Source organism: Hydra vulgaris, chromosome 12, assembly GCF_038396675.1.
Source record: "Hydra vulgaris chromosome 12, alternate assembly HydraT2T_AEP".
Classification (NCBI taxonomy): domain Eukaryota; kingdom Metazoa; phylum Cnidaria; class Hydrozoa; order Anthoathecata; family Hydridae; genus Hydra; species Hydra vulgaris.
This window is the reverse complement of record NC_088931.1, coordinates 78,293,662-78,311,026: the sequence shown is the minus strand read 5'-3', so window position 1 is coordinate 78,311,026 and position 17,365 is coordinate 78,293,662. Positions and strand designations below refer to the sequence as shown.

Here is a 17,365-nt window from a genome sequence, read left to right as displayed (position 1 = left end):
TTTTTAACTTTTGGTAATGTTTGTAGGGTAGGGTGAGGTAATCTGAGCCTATTTTTTACCTATTTCTGACTTTAGTGCAAAAAATATATATAGCAAAACAACTTTTTTTTTTGGAAATAAAATCATGATTAGACATCATTTTTAGTAAACTACATCAAAAAAAGTTTATATATAATTTTTAAAGATCTAAGGAGCACCAATTTGAGTTGTATTTTATAGACCCACATTACCCCGTTTAGTGGGGTAATGTGGGTCTCAGTTACATTTTAAGTTGGTAGCCCTATAAGAAAGGTGATTTTGATAAATAAAAAGAAATCTACCATATTTAAGTGTTTATAAAGTTTCTTGAAGAGAATTAGGTTGATTAAAAAAAAAAAAAAAAAAATTATATTTGGTTGATCCATAATGGGGGGAAAAGTGTCATAAAGTCAGCGAAATTGATTACATTTCAAAATGCTCCAAGTCAGTTTGACTTTATTTGTTTTCAAATAAATTTTAGAAAGTTCTACAGTGCACCTAGATACTCCATTTACCCGTCAGATTTTTCCTAAATCGAAATATTAAAAATGTTATTAACTTTTTTAGATGAACCTATAGATTTTCAATAGTTTTGTAGTATGTTTTGAAACGTTTAAATCTAAAAATCAATATTTAGAGTGATTCATAAAAATTCTGACGGTTAAATAGAGTGCATATATGTTGTGAACTTATCCTGAAAATTTGAAAGCAAATGCTTTATCCAATAATAAGTGATCATCTTTTGAGTTTTCAAAAAACATTCAAAACGCGAAGCTGAGAAAAATACAAAAGAAAGGATAAAGGTGTTTTAGTATTTTTATATGATTTCACAAGATTGCGCAAACAAGTTCGCTTCTGTATGTAACCAATACACTCGTGCTTGATTGGGGTTACATTATGATCTTTATATGGATTAGATTTTAGAACATCATTTAACAAACTGGTGTCTTTGTTTTTCCACATTTTGTAACCAAAGGAATGTCTTGACTTTATTTCCACATCTAGACACTTGTCACCTGAAATGGCTGTTACTACTCCATGTAGTGAAGAATGGCCGCTTTTCTGCTACGTCCCATCAAAAGAAATACGAGTGCATGGTATATCACTAACAGTGTCAATATCGACAACCTCTCCATTTTTGTAACAATCTTTAACAACTTTATTAAGTTGAATGAATGGGCCTTTAGTTAAACATTTTAAGTTCATTAAACAAAAGTTAGTTGTTGTTCCAGATCATATATATTATCTTAAACAATGTTAGTTTCTAAAAATGAAATAACAGTAGATATAAACAACAACAATATAAGAACGATTATAACAAGAAATGATTAGTGTCATATTTCTACATTCCCTTCCGTGTTTTTAATTGTCAATTGATATAAACATAGTTTTCAGGTTCATTTCTTGAAGTTGTTTAACGTCAAAGATTTACCGGATTCTGGTTGGTAAAATTTTCTCGGGATGCGTATCCTTGTTGAACGCTTTAATTGTTGATCTCCAACCTTGGTATTCAATAGGGGTGGTATTGCTAGTTGCGATGTGTTTGTCAATGGAGACGTTGACGTAGATGACAGCTGGGGTACTGATGCTATTGGTAGAGGTAATGGAGTTACTGTTAGTGCGGATGCCGGAGGCGGTGACAGTAATGCAGATGGTGCTGGTTTCGGTTCAGATGGTATAACTTTGTTAGATTCTGAGATATATTCTGTGATTTGTGGCGAATCGGCAGAATTTACTTGATTAAAGCTGGTTTTTAATGGAAAATTTTCGCAAAAACTTTCTGTTTCTTACAGTTGGTGTACCTGTTCCTTCAACTTTAATGACATATTGGTCATTTTCTTTACACTCGACAACTTTCCCACTGCAATCCCATTTTTTAGGGTGGTTCCCTACTTGATTTTGTATAAAAACACTATCTCCATCATGTAGTGGTGCAAGGAAATGTTCTTGAAGTGATTCAAGGGTCTTTGTTCTTGAAGTGATTCAAGGGTCTATGTTCTTGAAGTGATTCAATGGTCTTTGCATATCTTGTTCGTAATTCTTTTTCTTTTGCTGACCATGCGTGTCTCCATGTTTTCAGGAATTGATCAAACATAAGATTTTGTTTTTTATCCTGGGCATTACGTTGCAAATGGGATGGTTAAATAATAATTGAGCAGGGGACAACTGACATATAGGGTCTGGCGTGTTTCTAATTGTGAGCATTACCCTTACAAAAACGTTATTATTGAAATCACCATTCGGTCCCACATTGTTTTCCAGGAGACGTTTTGTTGACCTAACTGCAAGTTCCGCTCTTTCATTAGGTTGTGGGTGATGGGCTGATGAAATGCGATGAGTTATACCCCATTGTTGCTAAGACTCTTTTGTTTCACCAGAAGTAAATTGAAGACCGTCATCGGTAGATATTTCTTCTGGGACTCCAAATCTTGTAAATAGTTTATGAAGGCACATGATTAGACCTTTTGCGCTTATTTCTGATGTTCCTGATTTCATTCTGTAGGCTTCGGTCCACCCAGAGAGTCTATTTCCAATAACCAGATAATTCCAGCCACAAAATTCAAATTAGTCAGCAAATATGCATTCAAATGGCGTCGCGGGAATGTGAGGTTGGATAGATGGTAGTCGTGCATTAGACGGTGCATTTCAATTACAGCTGCAACAACCATTGCGCTTACTTTGTATGCTCTAAGTGATACCCGGCCAGAAAACGGTAGCTTGAGCTCCATGTATCATTCCTGACACTTCTTGGTGGGCTGAGTGCAGTACATCCAAAATATCATTTCGTAAAGCTGGTGGGATTACAATTCTTTCGTTGTATATTATAAATTGATTTGACACCATTAAGTCTTTGCGGTATTCCTAGAATGGTAAAGGGCTTGTTTCGAAATTCTTTTTATCATTTGGGAAACCATTTTCTATTGCTAATACTAATGCTTTAAAGTCAGTTTTCTTTTCTATCTCAATTCTGACGCTTTCCCAAGACACTGCAATCATTTTATCTATGTCGTTTCGTATTGAGGCTACTATTAGAGATTCCATGTTGTTAAAATTGGTATTTTGATTGCAGGTGGCTGAATAATTAAGTTCTTTTATGCTCTCTGTTGGGTAACGAGAAGTAGCATCCGTCATCAGATTTGTTTTTCCTGGTTGGTGCTGAATGATAAATTTCCACGGCAACGTTTTCTTTTTTAGTCGAAAGAGTCGTGTGTTAGCAATATCATCTAGGGTCCTGTTTCCTAATAATATGACAAGCGGTTTATGGTCAGTTACTACGATGAGGTTATCACATCCTTGTGTGAAATATTTAGTTTGCTCTAGACTCCAAGCCACGCCTAGCATTTCGCCTTCAACTGGTGCGTATCGTTTTTCCGTAAGTGACAAGAATCTGGACCCGGCATTAGTGATTTTCCATCCGTCTATACAGCAATCTGGGAAATCTGATTCACATTTACAATGTTTTTAGCTCAGGTAATACCCTATGCCCTATTTTGACCAGTCGCTTCTCAAGCAGGTCTTCTTGGTGATGTCAAATATTTGGACCCCATTTTTAATTGTGCTGATGATCTTTTCCTTTGATATACTGAATGAAGTGTTAAGATCATCCGACCAATAAAATTTTGATTTAGGGCTGAGCAGAGCTTTGAATATGGCCATAAATTCTCGAAGTTGGGCGTAATGTGATACTTGCTTAACTAAACCGAACCAAGATTGGATGTCAGTTATTAAGAATGGTGTTGGGAATGATCTGATTGCGTCAATAAATTTAGGCAGTGGTTCAACTCCATATTCAGATATTTTAAAACCTTCAAAGTCCACTACTCTTTGAGCAAATTTGGGGGTTTAAAATAATTCCAGCTTTACCTACAAGCTCAAGAAATTCAATTGTTTGCCACCAATGTTTAACTAGTTGATCGTCGTAGTGGAGGGTGTGATCTACACATATTTGTTTGCAACTAAATTCTGCTACAATTTCATCAAAATGCCTGTTGTAGCCGTTCCCACTGGAGACAAAACCTTGATGAGCTCAAATTTATCTATAGTGTCCAAAAGGTGTAAAGAAGGTGGGAAGATGTCTATCTTCAATACTTATCGAGACGCTATGATAACCATTATATGCATCGGTAACAATTTTCCGTAAATTTCTTGGTGAATGAGCTAGTTGGAATGGTGATTTCATTGCATGGGTTTCTCTGTGGGAATATTTATTTAATGGGGATAGATTAACAGTGCGACGAGGCCTGCCGATATGTTTTTTTAGCGTAATGACCATTCTGTGGCACCATGTTGGAGGTTCTTCTAGGGGTACCTTTTCAATGACACCAAGAGATTCATCACGAAGTGAATCTTTCTCAATTTGGTCTTCCCAATGAATTGGTATGGCGGCTGGAGTGAATTCTGCAACTAGTTTGACATTTTCCTGAATTAAAATACTAATTGGAGGCCCCTCCATGTCAGGTAAAATCTGGTGTGGACATGTGTTGAATGTTGAGGCAGATTATCTATGAAGAAGCCAAGTTTTCATCCGTTCGTTGTTTCCAGAAGAGCAAATAAAAGGAAGTTTAGTGAGTGCACTTGGTGTAAGACTTCTTTTGGGGTAATCACATACATGGATTATGTTGTTTTCGCTCAATGTTTTAGTCACTTTAGTCTGAGAGTCTGAGTAAATAGCTCCATGGAGGACATTGCCAATCTCTGGAAAGTCTTTAGAGATGATACCCAGTTGGGTCATTGCCTCTTTAGATAAGCAGAATCCATTTGCATCTGGACTGATGTAAGCCATTATAGCACATTCAACTTTGTTGCCATTAGATTTTTGTCCTTGAAGACGTACGAAAATTGCACCTTCAATACGAAATTGAGTTTTGTTAGCATCAGGCATGCTATATTTCACAGATATTAAATTTTATGCTTTAAAACCTGTACTCTCAAACCCTTTCCTGGACCATAAGCAAGACTGTGCACCGGCATCTGTGATGGCTTGTAGATATTTCGGTGTAATGGGAGGGAATGGGATCCCAAATGCATTATAGCCTGATTTGTTGGTAGTCATACGCAGCTGAATTGTAGGGCGAACCAGTGATTGAGCTGTGGATTCTGTTAATCATTTTAGAATTGTGAGATCTAAACTTCTTCCAGCAGTCTAGACAAAACTTGTGAGGTTTTGTGTTCTATCCTCTAGATAATTCGGTAAATATACTATAAGATTTTGAGCAATCTGGGTATTTAGCTGTAACATTGGTATCTTTAATACTATGTGTATTACTCTTTTTTTGTTTCCTGAAAGTTGATACACTTGCTGTTGTTGAACTATAGCCTAGTGCATTTCGTGCCATTTCCTTACCTTTGATAAAAGCAATGATATCCGCAATTGAGGCTGTGTCAAGTGAGACCCATCCAAGCACATCTTTATGGTTGTCAATATCTGATAGTCCAGCAACAATAATATCTCGTATGAAAGCATCGGTAAAATCAACGATTGTTTGTGGGTGGCAGTGGCATTGTATATTGTAGTTGAAAGTAGCAGCCTTGCCCTTTATTTTTGCGTAGAATGTGTCTCTGTCTCATTTGGAGGAGTTCTGCCCTTCTGACGCTAATGGCCACTGGGATAACCGCCAGTTTTTTCATTGCTTTCAGAAATGCCTCATCGTTTTTGTTGATTCTCTTAGGGTTTTCTTTCAAGAGTTGATTTCCGAGGTCGTCTTCACAGCACTCAAACAGCTGTGCTGTCATCTCCTCTTGTCTAATGTCTGTACATCTCTTGAACAATGTCCAGCGACTAATAAAATTTGCCCACTCTTGTTCAGATATATCCTGGTCAATGTGAGGACGATCCATTTTTGGTGCCTTGTGCTTTGAATGAATGTCAATTGAGTTTGGAGGATGGTGAAGTTGGTGGCTGATTAATAGTACTATAGCAATTGCTTCACTAGGGTCTTCGATGATGACTTTGCATCCTGGGGTCTGGCAAGGTAAGCTTATTTTGGACATATTGTGGAAGAGAAAAAGGTTAGCAAAATCCTACCTTTTTGTTCATACATTACCAATTCCAAACAAAATAATGTAAATGAATTACAATTTTGAACTTTTACAATAATACCAGTGTTTTGTAGTACCAGTGTTTCTTTGAAATTCCATTGGATACATGAAGTAACTAACATAAACAAAGGTTAGTTGTTGTTCCAGATCATAAATATTATCTTAAACAATGTTAGTTTCTAAAGATGAAATAACAGTAAATTTAAACAACAACAATAAAACAACGATTATTACAAGAAACGATTAATGTCATATTTCTACATTCATTATCGAAGGAAAGGTATACATAGCACTAAAACCACATCCAATTTCACGAAATGCAACAACAGCTCGTACATTTATGTCAAAGGCTCTGCGACCCTGAATCATTTTATTTTCCTTTGGTTATGTTTTAGGAGAAGTATACATGGCTTTAATCCAGTCACAATTGGAACATTTGACACTAATAAAGTGTGAATACCCTCGTGTTTTAAGTTTTCGTCATATATTATGATGTTACTACCACAATTCGGACACATCAATTCACAAAATATATTTTGAAGCATTGCAAAATGTACCATCATAAAAAAGTCATTATCAAGAGGATTTTTTACTACAAATGCAGACATTTCATTATTCATATTTAATTTACTTTGACTTAAACAAGTACCAAGAACAGATAAATCCCCAATGTTTTTTTTATATGCAATTGCACCATTCCACTTTCTCTTTTTTTTTAACTAAGGAATTTTGTTTATTTGGCATTCTATTATTATTTAAAATCTAAAAAATATTATATATATGTATAAAGACACACATGCATGTACTAATAAATACATAAAGGATGCACTAAATAAAATAGTAAACATATATGTGAAGCACGGCTTTCTTTATAGAAGGCCTCGACACCGTGCGCGATTTTTTTTGACTGAAGGCTGGTTTTTAAAAGCTTCTTATAAACGCAAATTTTGTTTGGATAAAGGTGTAAAATATTGATTACTATTTTTCAGAAATATTTAAAGTTATTCTTCAAGTGAATTTAAATTAAATAATTTAGAATGCCTTTAAAATGCTGTGTTCCAAAATGTTCATCAAATTAAAGTCTTCAGGTTGTAATGTATCTGTATATAAATTCCCTCGTGAAGAATCTGAAAAAAATAAATGGTTTATGAATATCCCTCGTTTAAATTGGACCGTTACAAAATTCACTGCTGTTTGTAAATTGCATTGGCCAGATGAAGCGGAGTTTACATTATGTCGTGGTAAAATGAGACCGATTCATGCTGCATCAGTGTTTCCAAATATCTCTAAAAGTTGTCTCTCCTCTCCACTACCAAAAATGAGAAAGACTTTATCTTCTTCTTCAAAAAGAGGTATCAAAAAAGATGAATTAGAAGAATATAAAATAATTGATAATTTAAACTTTGGAGAAATCGAAAAATACTTATCTAATGATAATGATTTGATTACATACAAGCAAAACAATTCAATTTTCATCCAAGTAGGTACGTGAGTAAAAAATTTCAAATTCTTTAAATACTTTAATGTTATATATCATTAGAAAGAGGATTATTACATTATTTTAAAGGTGAATTATCAAAATCGAACAATTGGTTCAAAAGTTATGACGGTTTAAGTAGCGATTTTTCTATATATGGATTTGTTGAAGAAACTGTGGTCAAAATAATGTTTTTTTTCACTTAAATTGTCATAACTTTGCCAATTCTTATCAAAATACAAATATCTTGGTGTCAAAAGATAGGTGTAAGAGTGGGTTACAACTCTATGTTAAACTCTAACCACCGGTTGTATCGGATGGACAGAGGGACACCAAACCACCACCTCGCCCGTATAAAACGGAACACTTTTTTTAGAAAAATTTTATTTTTTAAAGACATAAGCAATATAAATACACAAAAAAGTTGTTTTAAATTTGTAGTAAACCACCAAAATATACGAGAGGTGAATATTAGCAATAGAGGTGGGTGTGGTGACGATTGGTGTATCACACCCTACCCAGTGAAAAAGCGCACATGGGATACGCGTGGATTTTTTCCACATGTAACCCATGTGGGGATTATTATTTTGTCCCATGTGGGTTTCATATGGTAAATCCCACATGGATTCCATATGGTAAATCCCATATGGGATACGCGTGGGTTTTTACCATATGTAACCCATATGGGGATTATTATTTTGTCCCATGTGGGTTTCATATGGTAAATCCCACATGGGTTTTATGTGGTAAATCCTACATGGGATATAGGTGGAAAATACTACATGTTATAGATCTTAAATGCCACATATTTTAATCCAAATGATATAAAAGTAGCCAATACTAGACAAATGAAAGTCCGAATGCTTCTATGATAATTTTTAAAATTCTTTTAATTTAAAAATTACTTAAATAGTAATTTAAAATTAATCATCGAAGCTTTCAGAGAGGCTTAACTTAATCTGGTATTTGCTACTTTATCCCATTTGGTATTCAAAACGTGTAGCATTTTTGATCTTTTACATGTGATGTTTTCCACCTATAACCTAGGTGGGATTTACCTTAAACTATTATGACGAAATTTTATAAAATTAAAAAACGTGTTGCAAAATGAATTTATTTTAAAATAAATGCTATTAATCAATACATCCAAAACGAATATTAAAAATATTATTTTTTCTTTTGCGATTTACACGCCGTTTTTTGTCAATTGAATTAATTAAATCGCTTCGGCTTGTATAATACCAAGGTTTTTAGTATCTTCTAACTTTCTTCAAACATTTTCTAAAAAAAATAATATATAAATACAAATATATATATATATATAAAGAGAGAGAGAGAGAGAGAGAGAGAGAGAGAGAGAGAGAGAGAGAGAGAGAAAGAGAGAGAGAGCAATTTTAATTATTAGCCAGTTTGAAGTCATTAATGACTACAATATTTCACAAATAATTATTTCCTAATTTATTACTTACAATGACTAACGTATTATGCGTAATTAAACACATATTATGCGTAATGAGCTTGAACCCCTGAGGAGAATCCTGAAAAAAAGTGATCAATAAGGATAAGTAGTTAAACAAAAAAACAAAAACAAAAATGTAAAAACCTACTTTTTCAATGATGTAGACTTCTATAATCACAGGCCTTGACATCGCGCAAAATGCCGTAAAAACTGAAGGCCGATTAAACTTTCACTTTTACTTATATTGATATATTTTTATATTAGGTAGGGTGTAATGGCAGTCTATGTTTTCTAATAATAATCTCTAGAAAAGACGGAAATATAAAAAGGAAACCAAAAAATTGTTAAAAGATAATCATATTTTTCGTATTTCAAATTTCATTAAGAATATTTATGTAATATTAAATAGTATCAATAACAAGCAGAACCATAACAAAGTATATATCTATATATTAAAAAGGTAACTGTATTTTTAATTTTTTTTGCTAAAAATGGTAACAATAAAAATCACCAACAATAAAAAACACCAACAAAAGTTGATTCAAGCAAAAAAAAAGTTTTATCAATATATCTCAACAGGGTTAAAGTCCTTATACTTGGCAACTTGTAGTCAATACACAAACAATCATATAAACTTCGTCGCATAGCAAAATACTCATATGCTCTACATATAATATCTGAAGTATATAAAACTTTACCAACATTAACTTTTCTCATAGCATTAAGGTGTTCGAATAGAATATTTGACTGAAGCGAACTTTCTTTATTTTTCAAAAATCTAACTGCTTCTAATAAAGCTGATTTTGTTTTAATTAACTTTAATTTGTTTACAGCTAAATATGAAATATTACAAATTGTGCCATTATGGTTAGCTACAAATGAATAATCATTGAAAATTACTAAAATAAATAATGGAACACCAAGTTTGTACAATTTTGATTGTATGTGCAAACTTTTTTTATTAAGCTGGAAAACAATAACATCGTTATTATCACTTAACAAAGATTGAATATCGTCAAATATAAGTTCATCCTCTTTTAGAAAATCATTTAACTCATCTGGTAAAATGTTTCGAAAACCGCTTAAAGTTACATTTTTTCTAACTTTACTTGCTGGTGTGGCAAAACAACTAGGCGGAATATTTTAAAAACAGATGGTGGGTTTAAAGGTCGTTGCTTCCCATATTTGCTTTCAAAAGGTGCTTCATTTGGCCAATGCAGTTGACATAATGCTGTATAGTCTGTAACAATAAAACCAGTTCTTGGGATAGCTTCACTACATCTTTTTCTCTCCTCTAGATTCTTCGGGAATTTATAAATTGATATTTTTGTCGTAGTTGAGTATTGATATTTTTGTTGTAGTTGTAATTGATATTGTAGTTGTATAAATTGATATTTTTGTTGTAGTTGAGATAGTTCGACTTGCAAAGAGATACACAGCATTTTAAAGGCATTTTTAAGGCATTTTAATTATTAAAAAAACTTATCGTTAGTTTGACAATATTATTACCTTACAATGTTAACGCCTTGAACCTTTCAACGTTATCGTCTTGATGTTGGGCTATCTAATTTATAAACTAATCACATTTTAAAGATTTATTAAAAAAGCGCGAACACAAACTTTCGTCTAATGTTAATAGATGAAAATGTAAACACAGTATTAGGAATTGGCCTTCAGTTTAACAACTTTGCTGCGCGATGTCAAGGCTTGTTATTATAGAAGGCCGCGGTCACACATAATATAATATTCTGAAGCTAATAAACAAACATCTAAAATTCTATAAGTAAATTTATTCTTTGATCATTGCCTTCATATCCTATCTTATTTTCATATCATAATCTATTATGGAATTATTTATATAACATATCACAACAATATTATTAAATTTGTGATGTTCAAATATCATATGAACATTCTCTAACATGTTCATATGATATTTGAATATAGTTCTTGAGTATATTATCTGCAAACAATTGACTGTTGCAAGTTCTAATGTTGTCAAAAACCAAGCATGCATGCATGGGACACTGCAATGTCCCACAAAGAAATGCAGGTTTGAAAGTCAAATTTTTTTTATTAAAAAAAAAAAATTAAAATAGGGGGGAGATAGGGAGGTTTCTGTCTCTTTTTTTAGGTTCCAAAACTTTTAACTTTATATATAATAAGGTTCATAAAACTTAAGGGACTAAAGAAGTACATTGAGGAACAAAAACAGGATATTTACAGAAACTTTTAATCTGGAGTACCACAGTGTAATTGGGAATAAAGTCTCTGGGTCCAGTATTTAAAGTAATATGATCTAAAGTATTATATAAAATAACTGCATGCTTTAAAATGCATGCAGTTATACATATAACTCCTGATAGTTAACTATATGTATAACTAGTTATACATAAAATTTATTATACAAACTTATTATTTAAGGTTATGCTTGAACAAATTAGATCCAATTAATTCAAATTCAAGATTTAGTTCAAGTTCAAGTTTATTGTTATATATACGTTTTTGATCGTATGTGTATATATACGTTTTTGATCCTACCCAGTGAAAAATAAAACCGCGTCCCACATGGGTTCCGCGTGGGTTCCGTGTGGGATTGATGGGATTTATGTGGGACGGATTTTCCCATGTGGTATCCGTATGGAAATTTGTCACCTTAAACCCATGTGGGTAATCCCACATGGGTTACATGTGGGAAACATATGGTATTTACACACATGGGAAATCCCACGTGGGTTTCCTGTGGGATTTGCATGGGATTTAATTTAAAAGCTGGAAACTAAAAAAAAATTTTAAATCGACATTGCATTGCGTTACGTTTATATTGTGTGAAAATACTTTATATTAATAAAGAGAATGGCAAGCAAGCATGTAAGTGCCACGAATAATTTTTATCTTTCTTTATAGAAATAAGATTGAGATTTGTGCAAATAGACTTATTATTAGGATAATATAATAGTTATTTGAATATAGATCTTGAGTAAATTATTTGCAAACAACTGATGCAAGTTGAAATGTTGTCAAAAACCAATCTTGGATGCATGGGACACTGCAGTGTCCCACAAAAAAATGCAGGTTTGAAAGTCAAAGAATTCCCAATTTTCTTTATTAAAAAAAGAAAAAAATAGGATGGAGATGGGTTTCTGTAACTTTTTTTATGCTCCAAAACTTTTAACTTTAGATATAATAAGGTCCTGAAGACTTAAGGGACTTACGAACTACATTGAGGAACAAAAACAGGATATTTACAGAAACTTTTCAATTTTTAATCTGGAGTACCACAGTGTTATTGAGAATAAAGCCTCTGGGTCCAGTTTTCAAAGTAATATGATCTAAGTAATGTTTAAATAAAATAATATGCTTTAAAATGCATATAGTTATACATATAACTCCTGATAGTTAACTATATGTATAACTAGTTATACATATAATTATTATTAATATATAAGATATACATAAACTTATTTTTTAAGGTTATGCTTGAACAAATTAGTACCAATTAATTCAAATTCAAGATTTAGTTAAAGTTCAAGTTAATGTTCTTATTTATTCATTGTTTTTGTTAATTTTATATTTATTTGTTCAAATTTATCAGTTAGTACTATATTTTACTACAGTAAGAATGTTTATCATTGTTGAACGTGATTTTATTAGTAACTTAATTTTATTTTCAACATATTTTGACAACACCCTTTATATTTTAAATGATGACAGCTTTACTTTTCTATTGATGTTAAATTTATTACGTTTCAATAACTCAAATTAAATCTTAACTGAATTATTGTAAGCTTTGTAGGGGTTTGTTGTATATCAAATGGTGTTGTAAATAAAGTAAAAATATATATATATATATATATATATATATATATATATATATATATATATATATATATATATATATATATATAAATATAACATTAAAACAATAAAATTGATACAAAATTTCACTTTAAAACGAATACCATTAACATTGTGATGATAACAGCATTAGGAAACTAGTATTTATGTATTATTATTACTATAAAATACTATAAAAATATATGTAATACTATAAAAAAATAGTTTTTTAATTCATTCTATAAAATGGAGACTGACAACTGATGATTAATGGAAATAAATACAAATTATAAAAATCATGTATTATTACTAAATACTATATTAATGCTAGTCTACAAAGTTAAAATTAATTTAGAGCATTGTTATTAGTTCTTTTGCGATTCGCACTTCCACTTCTGTCTCTCAAATTTATAAAATAGGTGGTCAAAGCTTGCTCAATAGGTAGGTTCTCAGCATAACAATGCTTTTTTCTTACACTTTCTAAAGAGGCAAATTGATTACTTATTTTACTTAAATTGTAGGGTTATCTATGCATAATGATGTCAGATGATGACCCGGTTTATTGAACAACTTCACCCTTTATCAAACTCAGTCAATTTTTTGCCATCTCCCATTGAAAATGATGTCAGTTTTTGTTTTCGTATTATGATGATATATCTGAATTGTTAATATAATATAAAAAATGCATATACCATCAATTTTTTTCTGGTTCAATTATACATTTATTCTCAACAGTACTAAAAGTAAAAAAAAAAAACATAAATTGTTTTTTCAGATAAGCAAGCTGATTTCTGAATTTAAATTGTTTTTCCTATGATCCTCTACAGTTTTAAGCAACAAAAGCAAGAAGTTTTTAGACCACATTGTTGGTGTAAATACCTCTAAAACCTGCTCATAGCTAGCATAAATTGTTTTACTTTTTTTTTAAATAAAATATTTTACTTTTTTTTTTAATTCAATTTTTTAATTGACATTATTTTGGTCTCAACATCCCCTCCCCATTGTCAATTATTGTTAAACTCACACTGCCCCTCTATCTATTGGCATCATTTATGGATGATCTCATAGCCTAAATACTATATATATATATATATATATATATATATATATATATATATATATATATATATATATATATATATATATATATATATATATATACATATATATATATATATATATATATATATATATATATATATATATATATATATACATATATATATATATATATATATATATATATATATATATATATATATATATATATATGTATGTATATATATATATATATATATATATATATATATATATATATATATATATATATATATATATATATGTATGTATATATATAAATATATATATATATATATATATATATATATATATATATATATATATATATATATATATATATAGATATATATATATATATATATATATATATATATATATATAGTATTATGTGGGGGCATTTTATCAATGATTACATACTATCATGTATCTAATGTAGGATAGTGAACATCTTAAGTGGTGTTGTTGATTCCAAATGACTTTAAATGTTGAAATTTGTTAAGAGGATGAACAAAAATGGACATGCAACATTTGTGCTCTATAAAAAAGTAAAGAAAAGTCTTATTACATTTGTGCAATATAAATAATTCGAACACAATTGTTGATCAATGTAATTTAATCCTTAATAAAAATACATTTGATAATCCTTAAATTATCATAGTAATAAATTTAATAATCATGGAACAGTGAAAATTATGAATACTGATTATAAATAATAAAAAAATATATAATTGAATTAAATGAAATAAATTTGATAATCTTGAATTTATCATGAAATAATCATAGAACAGATAACATTAAAATGTATCAATACTTCATGATTACTGTAACCCTAACCCTAATTAAACAAAATAATTTGGTTTTAACTTTTAAACGTCATCATCAGTCTTTTCAGTGGCATCTGGTTGTGGAAGGCGGTCTCTGCATTTTGCATTGCTTGGCAGATCATGGTAGAAGTGTGCATGTTCCTGAGAGATGATACCTGATTATATAAGGTCAAGGACATCAGGTCATTCTTTTTTGGCACCGAGATTGACAGGCGGCGATTGTAGGCAGGCGCCAATGACAGATTTGCAAGCAAAGTTGGTTGACCGCGTGCTATTAAAGTATTAAGTTCCATAAATGAGTCACTTTTTATGGAGTATTTGTATTGATAAATGTATGGGCGACTCTTTTCAAATCGCATCCATTTTATTTTCATCCACTGCACTGCTTCATTAAGAGTATTTTTTGATCGATTTTTGACGAATCTTGATAAGGCTTTGAGATCATGTACATCATTATGGTACCTTCTTTTGACAATAAAGAGTGGATTCTGCTTTCTAGCAAAACCAATTATGAGCTCCCACTCTCGGGTTGTGTAGACTTTTTGTGCCGGAATGCTTTCTCAATAGTCGCATGCATGGAGTCTGCCTCCAAATAACTATGACCTGATTCCATAAACTTCAAGTCAATAATTTCAATATTTTTTAAGTTCTAACCAGCATACAGCATTGCTGATGCAACATAGAGATTCCTGTTTTGACCGCTACAGGTATCTGAAAATGTAGTAACGTGTTTCACAGTAGAAGGAAGATTCCTTAAATAATCTAGAAGAGCAGATCCTATTTCATTGGCGCCTCTTCCAACTTCGGTTTCATCCCACAAGTAGCAGTACCCTTGGTGTGATGCTGTCTCAAACAATGTAAAATTACACACAACCAGCTTTCTTTTGTAGTATATCTGAGCATGCCCCGCATGCGGTGTCACCAAAACAACTTCCAAGTCATAGGTAACTACAAGAAAAGATTTGTCATCATAAGCACGTTGTTTATCAATGTATTTTTCTTCCATTGATTCCTTTTCTCTTTGTTTATGTTGATCCCATGCAACTTTCAATGTCAACTTCCTTGCTTCATCTGCATCACTGTAAGCATTGCAAACAGAGCACTGATTTTTTTTTGGCTTGAAACATCTGATATTGAAATCATTGGTGAAGATCTGTCTATATTTGTGCTCTTTTACCGGTTGTAAGTTCAGGCGCACGCAGTAGTCATCTCTGAAAAGTCTGTACATTTGTTTTATGTTCAGGTCAGGTGACAAGTACTGTTTGTTTGAATTTTTTCTACAATAATGTGGGAGAACTTTTGAAAAAGTGTTTATATGATTGTGGACGTGTTTAACAATGTCCTCCGAAATTTTGTTGTGTGCTGGTCCTCCTTTTCTTTTATCAGTTCCCACAAATGCCCCAGAATCACCTTTCCCCGCTAATGCCGAATCAACACATCTGAAAGAAAATGAAAAGATTTTGCAGAAAAAATCCTGACAAACTCTTTTCTTTAAACCATCATTTGAGAACAAACAATATGCACGACTTTTTGTTTTCTTTTTCTTAGGATCTGGCGCTGCACACCTGGAACGCTGTCGATTGATAAGCTCTTCATTAACAAGGCTGCACAAAAACTGTTTTTTAACATTATAATCTTGAAGACTATAATATTCCTGGCAATTGTTGACTCGATCTTCCTCAGATATTACAGAGTTGCATGTAAATCTGCATTTGTTACAATCAATTGGTTTGGGATTTTTAGCAAGAACTGTTTTGCCTTTTCTGGTAACATACAACAAACCATTATTGCGTGCCTTTTGCCTAATACTCCGTATCCATTTTTCATGTTCTTTTTTTATTTTTCTCCCTTGTTTGTCTTTTTCAAGATCAGGAACATGCACATGTTGGTCCAAGATTGGTGAAGAGAAATTAAAAGTATTCCCAATTTGATGATCATTATTGTCAAACTCATAGCCATCCGTATCACTATTAGAATTAGGCAAGTTGAGTTCATTGGAACTAGCGATTATGTTGATTTGTACTAGTCGAAGGCACTTCAATTTTTTTTTCTACTTGATTATCCAAGCTAGCCACATGGAGGATTTGATTAGAGCTACTGGCAACAACATAAGATAAGCCTGTTGTTAAATCATATAAACTATTAGTCGCATTAACCTTTAAAAACACTTGGACAAGTTGATCCGAACTAACCGTTTCAACTAGTTGATCAGAGTCTGAGCTAACTGTTTGGACAAGTTGATCAGAGCTAACTGTAGGCCTATCAATGAGTTGATCCAAAGTAAATGTTTCATTGAATTGATCTGGACTAACTGTTTGGATGAGTTGATCAGAGCTACCTAAAACACAAACAATAATGTGATAGTTAATAATTTTGGCTTAAATATTTAAATAATAAAATCATAATATAAAATTGTCAAAAAGGAATAATAATATAATTATCTATAAAAATGGTTAGTTGGTTTTACTTTCTAAAGATGTAGTTTAAATTTCACAGTTTAACATCTAGATTATTGTTATTATCATTATTATTATTATTATTATTATATAGACATTCTAGATTTAGTTAAATAATGCCTCCAAGTCCAAAGTGGCTAAAGTACATGCTATTTGAACTTTAGACTAAGGGCCT

General features: G+C 31.5%; 1 long non-coding RNA gene across 1 annotated transcript; it reads right to left on the bottom strand.

The window, feature by feature from the left end:
• Nucleotides 1–8,632: 8,632 nt before the first annotated feature.
• LOC136089031 (uncharacterized) lies at nt 8,633–12,807 on the bottom strand. The gene is made up of 2 exons (XR_010642726.1): nt 9,004–12,807; nt 8,633–8,815 (listed from the first exon to the last, which is right to left on the bottom strand). It is a non-coding gene; the product is annotated as an uncharacterized LOC136089031 (long non-coding RNA).
• Between the last annotated feature and the right edge of the window lie 4,558 nt (nt 12,808–17,365).